The sequence below is a fragment of the Podarcis filfolensis genome (genome assembly GCF_964270895.1).
Source record: "Podarcis filfolensis genome assembly, chromosome: 9".
Classification (NCBI taxonomy): domain Eukaryota; kingdom Metazoa; phylum Chordata; class Lepidosauria; order Squamata; family Lacertidae; genus Podarcis; species Podarcis filfolensis.
The window spans coordinates 22,279,881-22,294,280 of record NC_139610.1 but is presented as its reverse complement, the minus strand read 5'-3'; the positions used below and the strand labels follow the sequence as shown (position 1 = coordinate 22,294,280).

Sequence of the window (14,400 nt, the reverse complement as noted above, 5' to 3'; positions counted from 1 at the left end):
GTATTTTATTTTTATGCGTGTTCTTTATTGTGTTTCTGTGTCTTATTGTTAACCACCTTGGAAGAGTTTACTTTCAAAGGCAGCAAATAAATATTTTGGAATAAATAAGCATGTCACAGAGCACCATGTTTCCAACTAGATTCACAGCACTTGGGAGCCAAGCTGCCACTGTCAGAGGCGGAATGCCCCTGAATGGCAGCTATTGGGAATCACAAGTGGGTGGTGTGCTGTTGAGTTCAGGTCCTGCTTCCAGGCTTCCCACAGTTGTCCACTGGGAAAACAGGATGTATGTTGGCCTACATGGGTCATTGGTCTCACCCAGCAGGCTCTTCTTATGTCTTTACAGCTGTGAGTATTCTTAATGGCTGTTATGTTTTCAGCTTCTCTCACACTAACAAGGAGAACATCTTATTGTTGATCATGTAGAAGACAAATGGAAGGCAGACAATTCTAATGTGGTGATGATTTTGAAAAATTCGGATTTTACATTCATATGGCAAACCAACCACCTACTTTTCCGGATTGTTCTTTTGGCTGAAACATGCTACTTTCCCCTCTGAGATATTGATATGCCTTTATATTTACATGATGTTGAATTGAATTATATCTTTTCTGTCTTTGTCCAAATAACTGATTAACAGTGCACTTTCAATGGGATCTTCTCCCAGATAAGTGGCTATAAAATTACATCTTAAATTATTAGCATTATCAAGTCCGAAGTAATACTATAGAAAAGGCAATGTAAAGGCAGCTGCAATATCTGGACAAAAATGTCTTCTTAACCCCACTAAAATCCTAACATATGTATATGTAAAACAAAAAACAATTATCTTACACCATCCAGATACTTCAAGGGTTCAGTGAGAAATGAACATATTTCGCCAACAAGTGTGGTTATATTAGCTGCCTGGCAGCATTGTTGGTCAAGCTTCATTGTGACCTCACAGAGAAGGAAGGCAGAGGGAAAAGCTGATTGGCTGGATTCATTGTAGTTCAGAGAGACTTTACAGAAGCAATTGAAATTGGCTCAGACTGCGATGAAGGCAAATCTTCCCTTGCTGGCAGCTGATTTACTCTCCCGGTTATCATTTAGGGGATTGCGGTGTAAGACAAAGAAGTGTGCACATGAAAAACATTTTCATAATGGATTCTCCCAAATCTCCCCAAGAACTGAAACAGAGACAATAGAAGACCTGTGATTTATCAGTGCCAGGTCACAGAGAAAATGTGCCAAATTTTTTGGCAAATGCAACTTCAGTGAAATATGGATTAAAGCTGAGGTCACAGGACTAAGAGGACCAGAGGGGATCATTCCATTAATAATGCTGTGAATTTGGGCACACCTACAGCATATTCAATTAAGGTCATTTCTGAATTCTAGGCAGCCCTTGGCAAAACATTTGTTCATCCAAACTGAACACTTGTCCGCAAAGGAAGAGCTGTGTGCATTCAGAAAATGAACCAGGGTTTTGACTGACTAATTGCTTGTACACCAGGTCAGCTTGATTATAAGTTGTAGGCATAATGAAGCATGTTTTGGACACAATGATGTTTTAAATGGCAGCCGTTAAAGGTTTCAGGGCAAGAACTTTTTAAGAACAAATTAATCACCAGTACTCTGGATTTAGCTTAGTTTAAATGCCTTTAAAAATGTATCTGTGACTGATTCACAGCCTGTTTCAAAGCAGACAAGTTTTGACTCTTACTTTCTGATATACTGGACTTGATTAGTAAATGGGAATTGAAATGCGGGGGGGAATACAACTTCCTTCCTGCTACACTGTCAGCCAGGCACAGTATAGATCTCACCTGAAGCAAATCTTGTTTTCTCCATGCTCTAGTCTCCAGAAATGTTATAATCACGATTCAAGGTTGCCCAGAGACTTCTCAGTGTCTGAGGCAGGAAAGCAAAATGGAGTACCGTTCTTCCACTTGGAAAACATGAGACATAATCTACCAGGTAATTTGAATATATAAACCTTGTTCAAATGAGCTGCACAGCTCCTTGTTTACTTCAACAAGGTTCACGCTGGAGAATTTCCCAGTAGTTTGCTAAGCAGGGTTTACTCGGAAATACATTCCATTTGGTTCAATGCGACTGGCTCCCAGTAAACTTGCTCAGCATGGCTGCCTAAATCTTGCCTGTCTGCCTCCCATTCCATCATCCTTAATGGCTCTCATAATCTGTCTCCGGGGACAGCTGTCTTGCTATATACCACATTGTAGCAGTGCTTCTGAATACAATAACAGATTCAATGTTGAAATCGAGGCAGAGTTTGGAAAACTAGTTTCATATTTTTGTTCTGTTATTAATATAAACAACTCAATATAAATAAGGCTCTTTATAGATCTCCATGGCCCATAAATCCCAAAGCAGTGTTTAAAGCAGGATAGATAGATGATAGATAGATAGATAGATAGATAGATAGATAGATAGATAGATATAGAATTACTATGATTTGTTAGCTACATTGCAGATTTTGCAGCTGGCACTTGTGAAGAAAGACCCTTGACACATGGACATCGTATTTCCTTGTCTGCTTGCATAACCCTGTTTTCAACATGATCAGTCTATTGACCAGTCCAAAGTTGCATCAGGAATGAGAGAGAGAGAAAGAATCAAGTGCTTGGCTTCTGGATGACCTTTAGATCACTCTGTGTAAGGAACCACTGTATGGTTTTCAAATTAAAAATATTATCTGGGCAGGTAGGGACCGGGATGCCTTGTCCTTGGATGATCTCTCAAGTGAAGAGTCTCATCTGACAAGAGCCTGTCTACTTGACTTCACATCTGAAGAGCTTGACAATAGTGCATTAATGTCATAAGCTGGGGAAAGCACAAGCATTCTATGAAAGTGTGCTGGCACTTTTAATAGAAAGAGCCTGTCAAAGTTTCCACTCTAAAAATACTATTGTCAGAGTTTCAGCCTTCAACCATAGAAGTTCATTCAGGGCTGTAATGGGCAAAAGCTTTCAAATCTGGAGAAATCCCATCCTGTAGAGCTTTTGTGGGGGGCATGGGGTTAATAGGAAAAGTGTCTGCTTTTGAAACAGTTTTTAATAATAATAATAATAATAATAATAATAATAATAATAATAATATCAGTTTTAGTTTTGTTTTTTGCCCAAAGAGTAATATGAATAATATTGATTAAAAATAAATAAATCTCAGCGATTCCATTTCACTTTATGTGTACTTAGGTATCACGAGCATTAATTCCTAGAGGGCTACAGAATATTTCTGTCTTTCAAGCAAGATTTCCAGTAAAGTTTTTTTTAAGGTGATATTGTTGTTTTATTCATTTGAAAGCTGACCTACTGAACCGCCTTTTTTAAAATAAATAAATGACCACATTGACTTGCTGCATGTCTAATTCCAGATTCAACGCTTGTGGCATAGCTGTCAATGTTTTCCCCTTTTTAAGGGAAATTCCCTTATTCCAAATAGGATTCCTTGCAAGAAAAGGGAAAAGTTGAAAGCTATGGCTTGTGGGCTTCCCATTGGTAACAAACTGGCTGGTCGCAGTGGGGAAACAGGATGTTGACTAGAAAGACATTTGGTCTAATCAAAGGGGGTCTTATGTTCTCATGACTTAAATTACCAACAATATTTCCTCCATTTCTTGAACAGTAGCACTCCACACTGCAACAATTTGCCATGGGTTCCCCTTGCATATGCTAAAGGAATCTAAGTACCAATTATTTTATTGCCAAAACACCACCCTCCATACATGAGAGGGATGTATCAGTTTGCTAGGGAACTCTGGAGTTTCCAGAAGTACAAAACCTTCTCAGTGATGTTTGGCTATGAAAGCACTCTGGACCACTGCTCTGGTCATTCTTTCAAACCCTTCCTTAGAGACGTTTGTAGAAGGTTTAACTGGAGGACATTTGTCCTTTGGTTTGTGGGGTTCCTCAAGATTCTCTTCTGTCCCCCATGATTGTTTTACATCTACGTAAAACTGCTGGGAGAAGTCAATATTCTTCGGGTACCAAACTCAGCTCTATCTTTCTCTTTCTAACAATCACAGAAGGCTGTAGATGTTCTAAACCAGGCCTTGATATCAATAATAGACTAGATGAAGGCTAACAAACTGAAGCAAGGCTAGGTCTTCTGGTCAGTAGGAAGGGTTTCAGTTTGGATGTTCAACCTGTGTTGGAAGTGGGTACATTTCCTCTGAAAACATAGCTTCGGATCTATCTTGGACCCATCCTTAAACCTGGAGCTTTATGCCTCAGCTGAAGTTAGAAGCACCTTTGCACAATTAAGGATGGCATACCAAATGTCTCCCTTTCTGGAACCTTTTGATCTTGCTATGGTGAGTTAGGACTCATGTTACCCCTCCCCTTTTGTATCAAGTATATTGGCTGCCTATTCATTTCCAAGTGCAATTTAAAGTGCTGGGTTTGACCAAAAAACCCCTAAATGACTTGGGACCAGATTAGCTGAAGAACCATTTCCTTCCTTTCATGAAAACCCTGCCTGGAAATCAAGATCTTCCACAAAGGCCCTCCTTGTTGTAACTTCAGCTACACATAAGGTAACAATGTTCAACAGAGACTTTTCTGCAGCACCCCCCAGCTCTGGAACCCCTCCTGCCTGGAGATTTGTATGTCTCCCTCGCTGCCCATATTTAGAAGGGCAGTTAAACATTTTCTTTTTAGCTTTTGAGTCCTCCTAGGCCAGAGGTTCCCAAACTGTGATATGCAAACCATTTAGGTGATCTGTGGCATGACTGTGAAGAACACTTACAATTTGAATTCCATGGAATTCAAATGGCAATGACAATAAAATACGATCTAAGAAATAAAAGAAGCAATAAAATTACAATTAAAAATCATCTAACATCTAGTACAGCACATTATAGTTGCTACAATAGGCAGGAAAAAATGTGAATTGGTCCAGGTCCACCAGGCCCTTCAGCAATTTCCAAGTGGTCCATGGGGAAAAGAAGTTTGAGGACCACTGTCCTAGATAATTTGGCTGCTGTGTTGTGCTTTATATTGTCTGTTAAATTTTATTGTTGCTGTTTCATTGTATGCCACTCTGGTCTTCTTGAAATAGGGGTATATAAATGAATTTTAGTATCTAAGCAAACATAACCCAAAATAGTGATATGATGCCATCACAAAATCTGGACCTATTTTTATGCCACTAAAAAGTTTACTTTTGGCCCAAAGCTGCACTATAAAAATATGAAATCTGGCAACCTATTGACTTCAGAATTGTGAGGAAAGCTTCCAGTAAAGATGGTCCAAAACAGGGAATGACAAGAACGGAACATAATTTTTGTACTAATGTTGGATGAGGGAACAAAGCAAATTAAGCACATTTTAGCAGTCCTGTCAATACAATTCATTTTGATAGATTTAGCCATAATTGTGGAGGGAAAGCTAGTTTGTAATAAGGATCATATTGAGTTATTTTAAAAGCAAGGATTATCTTATTCAGCACATATAATGTCAGATAACTACTGGAGTTAAAATGAATGTAATTAAATTTGTAACTTTTTAAAGGAATAGATGATTCATGAAACATTGGGGAAAGAGTTTATTTTAAAACTTTCCTGATTAATTTCTCTAAGCTTTCCAGCTGTTAAAAGCAGTGAAAAAATTTCATGTAAAAGCATGAATTTCAATTATTCCCAATCATGAATATGAACAAATGAACCATTTGTTAAGAACAATCCTATTTTAGAAAATCAACACTGTTGTGTTAACTCTAGATTGATCTCTTTATAGAAGGAATAGCAAATGCCAAGGTTATGAATATTTATTTTTTATATAAACAATGTCCCTCAAGAGCTATTCCAACACAGTGCAAAAAAAAAAGGAACATAACTGAATATAATCACCAGTGGCCAGATTCAATGAAGCTGTGCTAATGGGAGCCTGCACAATGAATCCCACTAGCACAAAGAGGCTTTCTCACCTCCCACCTCACCCCAAAATCAGCTCTAGGGGGTCAGGAGAACCCCAGAACCATGTATGGCAGAAGAGAGGGGAGGGCAGTCCATCAGGCAAGCAGCAATCTCCTTAGAGTTACTTTGAATTCCACCCATAGTTCCCTAAAGGAATCTAAGTATAATAAGAATCAGGCCAGTGGAAATTAAGTTGACCATCAAGTGACTTATTTTACATATCTCAGAGCCCAATTTTATGTTTGGAGATGTCATGTTAGGTACATCCTTCCACTGACTGAATGGAAGTGGGGGGTTGAATGTTTATAGGCTTCCCCATGTTGAAAAAAATCCTTGCCCATGAAAAGTTAGCATATTTGTGAGATGAGGTTAATTCGGCCTTCTACCTAACATGCTAGGTTTTGGTAGGCAGGGAATGTTTGATGCTGGAGAGTATTTTTTAAAAAATCCTAATATTCTGCATCATTTGTTACCTCATAATGCCCTGGAATTATGATACATCTGCGGCATTCAGGAGGGACAAATAAAGCAAAGAAGCTGTTCTATCACTGCTAATGATGAGCCTCACCTGCAAAAAAACCCCAAACTGTTGGATTCTCTGGCCCCTGAATAAATTCAGTGGAGTGGTCCCCTCAGTTTCTCTCTCCAAAAAATAGGATAGAGAATCTTGAGAGATCATTTCCGAAGGAGTATAGTCAGAGGAAGAATAATATATTAAGGTTTTGTTTTATTCAGCTAATGGTTTTGTTTGCCAGCCATTCTAAAGAAAGGAGGAGGCGTGAAGGACTGTATATCTTTTTAAAAAAACCTGATCTGTTGGTCTGCTTCTGAAAAAAATCTTACCTCAGGATAGGTGCAGTTTTATCCTGTGGATGTCTGTAAAATTGAACTACACCTGTTCCCCTTTCTTACTCTCTCTCTTTTTTGCTAGGAAATATAGTATTTTATTACTAAGATTACTTTGGCTGCAGTCCCAGACCAATATCCCACTTATATGGAGTCTAAATAGCTCTTGTCAAATATGTGTTACTGGCAATTAGCAAAGCCTTGGGCTTTGCCAGAGCTTTGTTAGCGCAGAACACAGATCCGGGAGGAGAAGGGGCTATGAGGAAGGTTGCCAGTACCTTTGAGCAAACTGAAAGATTTACTAACCAATCAAAAGCTATGCTTCTAAATGTGCGGTTACTTTTCAGGAGAATTTCTGTCCCTTGAACGTGGGAAATGAGAACGTCTGCGAGAATAATAAAAAAGCAGCCTGGCTTTGGAACATGCAGTGGCTGGACCCCCTTGAATAGTAACCACATTCCCAAAGGGGCAAGAAAACTCTGCCTCTTACGAGCTTCCTTTGTAGATGCCACGCCCAGCTTGGGTCATGTTACGTTGCCACTGCAAGGAGGCTGGTTTCTCAAACCATATGTAACCTACCGGTCAGGAGCTCGTCCTACACTCGAGTAGGACCCTGGCAGAGACACACGCCCAACTGGCATGTTCTCTCCCTCCTGGTTGATCGTTCAGGAGCTTCAAAAGCTTCCCTCCGCCCGAACATCACAGCAACCAATGCCAACAGACACCATCATACTTAGGGATCCGCAGAGTTTGCGCAGCTTGCGTAACAGACCTCAGCAACTCAGCATTTTGGCTAATCTACTTTATTTACATATAAACACACACAGAGCACTGCAATATGGCTCCCTCTCTCTCTAGCATCAGAGAGCAAAAAGAAAAAGGACAATAGTCCCACTTCACGGAACACAGTAACACAAACATCCTGTCTCTGTCACTTCCCACTTTGTGGAGTCAAAACATACACCGTCATGTGAAAGACAACAATCCCATGACTGCAATCATGGAGTAGGAATTCTAACGCTACCTACTCCTGCCTTTAGAAAAATACAATTCATTCTTACTGTTTTTAGGTTTAAGTAGGGTTATGTGAGACACACACCCTTAAGAAATTTTGCTAGTCTCAATGCTAGCTCCAGGTCCTTGTAGGTCCTCAGTCACCACAGTCAGCTCAGACCATGAGGGAAGGGCATACTACAACAACAACTTTTTTATTCCCCTCCTCGTTGTCAGAGGGGCCAGGGCCTCTCTCTCCCCTGTGGTGTGGTATCTCCTCTTGGCAGCTCTTCTTCTTCTCCCTATATTGCTGCTTCTGTCTCATAGGCCCCAAGGAAGGAAGCTTTATGTCCTGTGGAGACTTTTGTTACTTCTCCTCTTCCAATTGAGGCAGTTATGTTGTCTGAAACCTCTTTCACATTTTAACACATGTGTATGACGTTAAACAATATGGTGGCCTCCAGCTACTGGTCCTGACTGATGGTGACCACTGCCTTTGGCTAGTCTCATCAAAACTCATTTACTTTCCCTCCAAATTCCTCAGATGTTTGAGCTGAGGAGAGGCCTCCAGACTTTCCGTTTTGCTTTTGCTGAAATCTGGCAACAACTTTGGGATGAGCAGAATTCCCGTGCTTGGTATAATTATTTTGGCTTCCTTTCAAATCCTACAGATGTTTTGGCTGATTACTTTGCCCAAATAAAATCTGCTTTCCATATCAGCCTTCAAACGACATTTCGTGGGCAACTCAAATTCAAAGGATGCTTTTGTCAGAGATACCTACTTTACACTTCTATGAGCTCCTTTGAATAATGGAAAGACATAAAGCAGAAGGGGTATAAAATGTGGTTAGGCAATTTATATCATGTACTGTGCTCAAATGTACTGCACTTAAAGTGATTATCTACCAGCAACCTTCATTTGTGTCCATAGTTCAATAGGAGAGTGAGAGACAATGCAAATGCTTCCATCATTCTTCAAACGAGTACAACAAATAGCTAACCTTTCCCTACCCACCCAATTGTTCCTGCAATATATTTATTCTTGCTTGAGCACAAAGGTAATTTTAAGCAGTCCTTTGTTTACTCAGATTGATCATCTTTGTTTAAAAAAAATAAATACCTGTACCGTTGGTAACAAGAACTCCATAACAATTTCACAGTGAATGATTTCCTGTATGGAGGGAAAATATCTGTCATGAGCCTCAAGCTCTTCTATTCACTAAGGAACCTTGCACAACAGGAGGCTGGAGTAAGAACTTTTGTTTATAGATCTTGCGTCTTTCATACAATCTCAACTTGTCTCTCCACCTACATACATTCCAACCTACTCCACCATAGTGGGTCTTTTATTTTTGTATTTATTTTTTTGCAATGTGGAGAAGAAAAACCCTTGTCCTTCATCCCTTACAAGATCTGTTAAATATGTCAAAGCAGGTGAAATTACACTGGGGACTTGCACATAATCAGAAAAGAGGAAATAGTAGAATCATGTGATTGTAGAGCGGGAAGAATTTTGAGGGTCATGCAGTTCAACCCCCTGCAATGCAGGAATGCATCACTCCAAAAAGTGAACAACAGAGGATGCAGATTTTGATAACTTTTGCATCACGCACTAATTTATATGTGTAGATGGACATCTAGAAATATTTACCATAGTTTAGGTACAAATACATCTCACCATTGTGGGAAAGACTTTGCCCAGGTGACCTCTGTTTCTGAGGGGAATGGACATATCTATCAATTTCAATTCTCCAAATACCTCATTTTTCCAATCTTAAATTCAGCTCCCCACATATCTGCAACAGTTTGTAAAGTTTGTAAATCATTTTCCTAATAATGAAATTTCAGCAGCATTTCATTGCAAAGTTCTCCTGATAAATGCATTTTTACTTAAATGCATTTTTTCCTAATGCAATGCATTTTTGTATGTTATTTTCACAAATATATAAATTTTGATGCACGTACTACCCTAGTATATGCATTTATGTACACATTATTGGGCTGAATAATTACATTGCAAAATTCATAGAAGTGTAGATTTCCAACAATGACTGTGTTTTAGTTCACATATTGATTCAAAAAGTCTGAGTTTGATAGGTTTGTCTTTAAATGTGAACTGAACTGAATTCCTCCCCCTTTCCCAGTGTCTTCTTAGTATACTATCCAGGCAGGAGCTGTTAATGGGCAACTTCAAGGTTCCTGATCTCCCTTCTTATGGTTCTTCATCCTTCAACCTGACTTGGACTGGACAACCCTTCAAATAAAGACTTCCTTCAAACAGAGCATTGACTTCTGACAGCTCTTCATATAGATAACTATCCTCTGTAATATGGCTACCCTAGGCCACATCCATTTGCAATTTAGCAAATTCAGAATTGTTATAAAAAGTCAGGCTGGGAATGGGGAGTTTGTGCTGCCTCAACCAGGTAGAAATTGTGAAGACCACCAACTTAGAGAAATCTTAGAATGATGAGCTACAAAGGTTTGTAACTTGTAGGGTGGGTGGAGCTGAGGAAGATTCTAGAAGCCTCACAAGCTACATCATAGGTGCCAACTCCCTGGGAATCTGGATGTCTGAGCACCCACAAATTTTGGTGCCAGGGCCATGCAGGCTGTATGGCACCCATGGCCCCAGGCACCCATGGTCAAAGGTTGGCACTCCTGAGCTACATGCCTAGGCTTTACCTTCTCTGCTTTGCAGTCTTCCTTGTCTGATTTGATCTGAAGAAACTTACTTCAAGATGGGACTTCTGTGGACTTCATCTCTTGCCTTCCACCACAAAGGTTGCAAAAGATGGAGAGCAAAGGCCATTGAAATGCATAGAGAACTGTTGTGGCTAGAATGTGGGGTCCAGGGACTTCATTGTTATACTGGCTGGAGCTGCCAGGAGTTGTAGCCTGAAACATCCGGAGGGCACAAGGTTGGCAGCGGCTAGAAATCTCTTATCATAGGTGTCAGGGAACTGCCATCGGAGCCAGAGGGAGAGGGAGGGCTCCAGAGGGATTCCGGAGAGCGTCCCGGGAGGGAAAGAAGCAGCCCATCTTCTGGGGAAGGAATTCAGCGTAGCACCAGTGGAGAAGGGGGGCAGATGGGGGAATCGGCGAGGTGGCTCCATGACTCCTCGCCGGAGACCAGTGGGGAGAGCACGGGTCCTCCGCTGCCCACACCCTCCCTGCGCAGAAGGCTTCCGCGCAGGGAGAGTAGGCGGCGACTAGGCGTCAAAGAGCTTCTTTGCTGGAAAAAGTTCAAGAAACGCCCACTGACGGATTCTGCCAGCGATTGAGACAGCCACGGGTGAGTGGCTGTCTGGACAGAAAGGGTTCACCCAGGTAACCCAGCCAGGTGTGGCGTCGATTTACGCACGAGCAACCCCTAGAACCATTACAGCAATCCGTCAGTCACTGACATTGCTTGTGCGCAGCCCCAGAGAGGCAGCACGATGAGCAAAACAGGGACAGCCGGAGAGACCGAGCAACCAGCTGCAGTGCGGAGTCTGGTAGAGAGGAACCGAGACTTGGAGCAGCATGTAGCTATCCTGACAGCACGGCTGGACGAAAGACGGACTCAGGATGCACAGGTCGGACCCACCCCCATCGCAAGGAAGGTACCGGGGCTGGTACACAAGTTTGGTGGAAAGCCCCAAGATTACAATGCTTTCCGAACGGAAGTACAGTACACTTTGGAACTGCAGAAAGATGACTTTGCTGATGACGGGGAGAGGGTGGCTTACATTGTGGGGCATCTGCAGGATGGGGTGCGCGAATGGATCAGGCCCCTGGTAAAAAAGCCTGGTAAGGGATGGTGGGGGCTGCTGGCTGCGAGGAGAAGGGGGAGGAAGGGCAGGTGCAGGGAAACGACATCGCCTGGCTGCCAACCAGCAGGAGCAGCAGCCAGGCCAGCAACCAATAGAAGTGCCCCAGCCTGACCCTCCCAAGGCAGCTATAGCCATAGAAGTGGTGCTAGAACTCCCGAATGGGCACCCCATCAAAGTTAAGGGACTGCTGGATTTGGGCAGCTCGTGTAATTTCTTCAGCAGAGACTTCGCTCTGGAGCACCAACTCCACCTGCTGCCTCTAGATTTTCCCTTGCAAGTGACCACCATCGATGGCAGGGAACTTCTGGGGGGGGGGGAGTGACACACCAGACCCCACCAATGCGAATGAGGGTTTCCAGGCACACGGAGACCATTGCCTTTCACGTGGCCACACTGGCAGGACCCCCAATAATACTGGGGATGAGCTGGCTGGCACTGCATGATCCAGTAGTGTCATGGCATCAGCGGTCAGTCACCTTTGGGTCAGCTTACTGCTTAGGACACTGTCTGAGAGGGGAGAACCCAAGAATGACGGTGGCCAGGGTGGCTGGGCTGGCAGTGGAACAAAAAGGGGAGGTGCCACCACAATATGCTGACCTGAAGGAAGTCTTCAGCGAGAAGGAGGCAGATAGACTACCCCCCCGACAGGCCCTTTGACTGCCAAATCAACTTACTCCCAGGGGCTCCCTCGAGGGTAATCTCGGATCGCGGGAAACAATTTACTTCCAGGTTCTGGAGGAAGCTCATGAGCTTGCTACAGGTCGAGATGGGCTTCTCGATGGCAAGGCACCCGGAAACCAACGGACAAGCAGAAAGAGCGAACAGTATACTCCAGCAATACCTACGCTGCTACGTCAGTGAGAGACAGAACGATTGGGTAGAGAAACTAGCATTGGCTGAATTTGCGTACAATAACGCTGAACATGTGTGCACGGGAATGAGCCCGTTCATGGCCAATTATGGGTGTCACCCCAGGGCCTTCCCGGGGAGGGGGGAGGAAGGATGGAGTGTAACCGCGGCAGAGCAGTTTGTAGAAGAAATGGAGGCCTTGCACCAGCAACTCAAGATGAACTTGGAGCGGGCCAAGGAAGTTTACAAGAGGCAGGCAGACAAGCACCGTCGGGAGGGGGAGGCCATACGGGTGGAAGACCAGGTGTGGTTGTCAACCCAAGGGTTACCCCTAAAGGGAGGGTGCAAGAAGTTGCAGCCGAGGCGGCTGGGGCCTTTTGAGGTAACACAGCAGGTGAACCCCGTGGCATTCAAGCTCAAGTTGCCTGACAGCATGAAGATACATCCGGTGTTCCATAGGTCCCTACTTTCACCGTACAGGGAGGGGCGGGAATTTCCGGGGCAGGAGGAAGGAGTCACCACCCACCCGCTGGTAGAGGAGAGGGAACACTGCAACCAAGCCACGGAAATACTCGATTCAAGGTGGCGAGGTCGCCAGGTGGAGTACTTGGTAGCTTGGGAGGGAGAACCCAGGTCAGAAAACACGTGGGTCCCCGCTGAATCAATCAATGACGGCTATCTGGTGGGAGAATTCCACCGTTTGTTCCCGGATAAACCAAAATCACTAGCGAGGTTCTGGGAGGAAGAATTTGGAACCACAGATGACGAAGGGGACTTTGTGGGTTTTCCTGCCTCCGAAGAGGAGGGAGGGGAGGTGTCAGAGGGAGAAGAATCAGACTGGGAGGTCCACCCCGCGGGAAGAGATCGGAGCGGGTGGGAAGCTGGTTTTGAATCCTCAGAGGATGGTGACAGCTCCTTCAGGGGATTCCCCGCATCATCGGGCGAGGAAAGAGACGAGGTTGAATCAGAAAATCGCGCCGGGGGTGGAGGGGGTCCTGGGGAGGAGGTGGATGTCAGGGAACTGCCATCGGAGCCAGAGGGAGAGGGAGGGCTCCAGAGGGGTTCCGGAGAGCGTCCCGGGAGGGAAAGAAGCAGCCCATCTTCTGGGGAAGGAATTCAGCGTAGCACCAGTGGAGAAGGGGGGCAGATGGGGGAATCGGCGAGGTGGCTCCATGACTCCTCGCCAGAGACCAGCGGGGAGAGCACGGGTCCTCTGCTGCCCACACCCTCCCTGTGCAGAAGGCTTCCGCGCAGGGAGAGTAGGCGGCGACTAGGCGTCAAAGAGCTTCTTTGCTGGAAAAAGTTCAAGAAACGCCCACTGACGGATTCTGCCAGCGATTGAGACAGCCACGGGTGAGTGGCTGTCCAGACAGAAAGGGTTCACCCAGGTAACCCAGCCAGGTGTGGCGTCAATTTACATACAAGCAACCCCTAGAACCATTACAATAGGTATGGGGAACCCATGGACTCTAAACTCCAACTAGTCCCAGCCAGCATGGCCAACAGCAAGGGACAATGGGAGCTGTAGCTTGGCAACATGTGGAGGATGCAAATCTGTTTTATCACAAAGTAACAGCCCTAGAAGGTCCCACATGACAATCTACCGCATACGTTTTGAGATATGTATCACAGCTCATTAAAACACCATTCTGGAACCTCAAAGAGTTCTGCATAATTTCTATCAGCCTTTCAGTGATTTGTGAGCTGACAAAGCAAAAGCATCATTGCGAGGAAGATCCTCCCATGGGCTGGATTTAGACATTAAACTTTGATTATAATAATTACCTCCTTTTATGGCACAGGCTAGTTTTATTTCTCAAACATCATAAATGGCTAGCTGTATAGTGTGGGAGAAAGGGGCAGTTGATTTGAAATTTCTTGTCTTCCTTTCCTGGAGATCCTCCCTCTGAAACAGCATTGAATCTTTACCAATGTGACTGGCAGTGTCATTCTTCAGATGTCCATCTATACTCAAT

The 14,400-nt window shown here is 43.8% G+C and overlaps 3 long non-coding RNA genes across 3 annotated transcripts; all 3 read left to right on the top strand.

Annotated features, from left to right (window-relative positions):
* The first annotated feature begins 868 nt into the window (after positions 1-868).
* Positions 869-2,855, top strand: LOC310770366. The gene is made up of 3 exons (XR_014552115.1): positions 869-1,104; positions 1,842-1,960; positions 2,478-2,855. It is a non-coding gene; the product is annotated as an uncharacterized lncRNA (long non-coding RNA).
* Positions 2,856-3,870: 1,015 nt separating this feature from the next.
* Positions 3,871-10,042, top strand: LOC310770358. Its single transcript, XR_014552107.1, has 2 exons — positions 3,871-4,541; positions 9,905-10,042. It is a non-coding gene; the product is annotated as an uncharacterized lncRNA (long non-coding RNA).
* Positions 10,043-10,328: 286 nt separating this feature from the next.
* Positions 10,329-14,079, top strand: LOC310770379. Its single transcript, XR_014552127.1, has 2 exons — positions 10,329-10,712; positions 13,874-14,079. It is a non-coding gene; the product is annotated as an uncharacterized lncRNA (long non-coding RNA).
* Positions 14,080-14,400: the final 321 nt, after the last annotated feature.